Source organism: Anguilla rostrata, chromosome 6, assembly GCF_018555375.3.
Source record: "Anguilla rostrata isolate EN2019 chromosome 6, ASM1855537v3, whole genome shotgun sequence".
In the NCBI taxonomy this organism is placed as follows: domain Eukaryota; kingdom Metazoa; phylum Chordata; class Actinopteri; order Anguilliformes; family Anguillidae; genus Anguilla; species Anguilla rostrata.
This window is the reverse complement of record NC_057938.1, coordinates 54,047,045-54,051,436: the sequence shown is the minus strand read 5'-3', so window position 1 is coordinate 54,051,436 and position 4,392 is coordinate 54,047,045.

The window sequence follows — 4,392 nt, the reverse complement described above, 5'->3', positions numbered from 1 at the left end:
GGCTGTAAGAGTCTTCAGAGACCGTCGGGTTCATCTGGCTCCCCAATCTCCGTACGGTATCCCAGCAAGCTTTGCGGCGTTGCCCGCTAACCCGTCAGGCATCGGCAAACACAGGCCGAAACCGCAGTTAAATAACCCAGAACCAGCGGTGATCTCCTTTGTGTACGCACGCAGGCTAACTGCTCGAACACCGCCAGCGAATGACCGGTGTACTCCATTATAGAGGAGGAGGGGAGGTTTGAATACAAGATAAAGAGAGAATGCTGAAACGCAGAAAGGGGAGCGAAAGTTCAGTTGAAACGGCAAACAGACGGAATATTAATGTGTCAGCATCAGTCGGAGCTATAAATAAAAACATTCAGCATATCATAAGCCGAGCAGAAACTTCAGTGAAAATGAAACCATATATATATATATACACACAATCATGCACACACACACACACACATTTTTAATTGCCTGACTCGATTGCAAAAATCTAAGAATCCTGACTCTCGCTAGGAAGCTTTCATATTGAATTCAGTGTGATTGTATAATTTAATGTTGAAAGAGACCCTCTCTATTTAAAACCAAGCACTTTTTATTATTTATTTCTGTCTGTTAGCTCTGGGCTCACATCCACAGGGATCTCTCTCTCTCTCTCCCTCTCTCTCTCTCTCTCTCCCCTCTCCCCCCTCCCCTCTCCCCCCCCCCTCTCTCTCCCCTCTCTTTGTGCTCTCTCTCTCTCTCTCTCTCACGGTCTATTTGATCTCTGATGTGTTTTTATAATAGCTCTGGGTCTCGGCCGGTCTCATTACCGATGCATTGACTGCGCCGCCGCCGCCGTCGCCGCGGGTCCCGATGGACGCCGCGCGTTTAAAAACCCGCCGACGTTTCAGCCGTGTCATTGGCTCACTTACACGCCTGCCCAGTCCTTCACCAGGGCTGCTCTGATTGGCTGCGGGAGCCCCCTGATCACGCACGCTGCATTACAAGTTCATGGCAACTTCCATGGGATTTTTTTTTTTTTTAATCCTCCTGTGGTACAAGCAGTAAAACTTCTTGAAGGAATATTAAGCATTAAGCAGAAAACTAAGTATGTTCTTCTGCCCTGCTCCCATGAACATTTTCAAGAAATCTTACGCAACTATTGTCCGATAAACGCATTCGCATTCGATGCACTATTAACTATATTAACAGCTAAGTGGTAAATGAGTCGACAGGCCTCCACGCTAAGTGGTGAAGGTACTGTGACTCTCCAAGAAATCCTCGGGAGTATCGGGGAGACGTGACATTCGTTTAAATTCTCGTTACTCACGAGTGTGTCACAAGATTATGATGATGTACGCTCGATTACCTTGGCAACCTGCCGGGGACATTTTGTTTCTGGGAAACAACTTACCTGTGCACTTTTTTTTACCTGTGCGTCTTTTAAACCCCTGAGGATGTCCCAGGAGCCTTGCTATTCCTATACCTGACAGCTGAACCCCGCCAAACCGGGGAAAGCACATTCTCCACCAGCAGCAGAGGCCCTCTGTCTGCCTGCATAACAGAAACCGACCTTTTGCCTTTTTACATTACAGGAATCTCATCCAGAGCAATTTCAACAGCTTTCACATTTTTTATTTTTTTGTACTGGAGAAATTCATGGCAAGTGCCTCGCTGAAGGGTACAATGGCAGTGTGCTACGGGGGAATCAAGTCTGCAACATTTAAGTTATGAGCCCAGTGTACTTTATGAAATGTACTGAATATATATAGTACATAACACCGCATTCAGAAACACTACACTGTCTGGGAGTGCAGTTTTATGCAGTAGTTATGAAAATGCAATTGTGGATATAGAGGACTAAATGAAGACTATTGTTTCATTAAATATTTAATTAAAGCCATTACAACAAAAAATGTGTCAGTAGGCCCTGGCATTTATCCCTGTCAGTGACAAGACTGGACAGGATTTTGTCATGTCGTGTTATTATGTGACAGTTGTAATCACTGAAAAGCTGTAATCACTGAAAAGCATGTAATCACTCGACTTTTTACCGCAGAGTGACTAGGCGGAGATGTGCCGTGATGGACAGCCGTGAAGTCGGCGTTCAGAAGTGAACGGAATGAAGTTCGAGAAAGACGAGAGAAACTCAAAATGTCTGCATCGACACTGAAGCAGAGCGCTGTGGACACAAGACTGCCGCTACAGGCGAGGAAAACTTCACACGGCGGTTCCCGCTAACTTTCAAAACCCTGTCCTCAAATCCGAGTTCAGCCCTCCCTTCCCCCTCCATCCCAAAAACAAAAAAAAAACCCAAACAAACTTTCATTTCTACAACCTTTGAAACGGAAATCTGATTCCTGCTGCATTTCGCTGAGTGCCACTCGGAGCTTATCCCAAAACAGCAGGCCTCTGGATCCCTGGCTATTCTCAGCGTCGTCGAGATCAGTGTCTGTTTTACTACTTGTGTGACTGAACTGCATGCGGTGCGACGCACGTTCAGTCTACCTGCAGTTCCACCTTAAACCTACAGGTGTTAAACTGACGTTCTCCCACATGCTCCGTGTCGAAGAAATTCTGTTCGGGGTATTTTTAACTGCAGGGGGAGGACTTGTGGATCCATGTGAGACTAATTTATTTTAGCTCTGTAATATTTTTTTTCTGCACCCTGATTAGCCAAGAAAATTTACAAAAAGAATTGGAGCTCGATGAAACACGGTTCTGTTACTCAATTAGACAATAAACTGCAACCAATGAAATTTAGGCATTTTGACCAAAAAGGCAGACATTTTTCAGTTAGCTTATGTGTGTTTTGACAGTATACCTGTAACAGTGCAAACTCAGGATTTGTCACCAATAACTTGGCGTGAATAACAAAACAGACGTGAATAACTGAACAAATCCATTGCTGTAGAGATACTGTACAAGACTACGATCCTTTCCAGGTCACAGTGAGAATCATTTTATTTTCTTGAAATATTATAGGCTTCTGAACCCAAAACACTGAGAGCTTGATTTACTAAGACCTTATAGCATGTGAAAAACCTTTTCGCACACACAAAAGCAATAACGTGACCAGTGATTGGTCATTGTATTTGTTTTGCACCAATCGTTTGGTTGTGTTATTAGTTTTGCACGTGCTAAAGGGCTAAAGTAAATCAGGCTCTATCAGTCCAATCAACAGGCAGGGAACTGAAAAGATGTTGAGAAAGAAGATGAGATGAGCGTTAATTCATGCAGTCGATCCGTTGAGAACTCAGGTTTAATCAAAAGCCCTTTCCCCTTAATACGCTTTCAAAACCTCACCGCACACAACGACAGAACCAAAACACAGGGTTACTTCAGGGACTGATTCTAATCGAAGATGACTCACATTGAAATTGGAATCTTAATGACTAAAAAAAAAAAAACTCTTTTTCCCTCTCTATGTACAAAAAAAAAACGTCTGCAGCCCTGTCAGCTATTATTAAAAACACACTTACGTTAAAATATTGTCAGGGGCTTAGTTGGGCATTTCGTTATCTGTTCTGATGTACTGGGATACTTGTGATCTGTCATGACCTACATTTACTAGCAAAAAAGTTTAAAGCAGAGCCAGATTCTGAACATGAGGATGTAGTGCTGAACTACTGGCCATATTTAAACGTTAAACCAGTCAGAGCACTCAGTGAAAACTGTTTCCACCTTGCAGCAGATATTCTACCGTTCTGTTATTTTTTGCTGACCTGGTTTATGGTTTATTAGAAACTGCACCAATTCTGCGTCATAATTTGTCATAGCAGAGTACAGAGCCAAAATGTGTTTTTTTAAATGTCGCCGTCCCAGTACTTTTTCATTTTGCTTATGCATATAAAGACACACACACGCACACACATGCACACGCACACGCACACACACACAGGCACACACGCACACGCATACACACACACACACACAGACACACACACACACACACACACACGCATACACACACACACACACAGACAGGCACACACACACACACACACACACACACACACACACACACACACACACACACGCGCGCGCGCGTGTATGCAGTGTCCTAATTAAAGACAGCGATGGCTGTGGAGGTGCCGCGTGGTGTTTCTGTTGCTGGGCTCGCAGCCAGAACTCTGCACATTCAGTTGTTCGAAGACGCCGCTGTGCTGCCTTGCAGCAAAGGTGCGGCAGTCAGCCCAAAGCCTCCACTTAAACACTGTGCAGAAAGAAAACATGTCAGTCAATAACTTATGTAATGTAATCCGCCCTAGATTCCCAAATATGCCGAGGCGTAATATTTTGCAGGAGTGCTCTAAAGCAAATGCTAGGTGAACAGGATAAATTTGAATACGACAAGAGGAAGCCAAGATGGTCATACAGTAGCAGTGGAATAATAGAGTGCTGATAATGCCATCATTATTATTA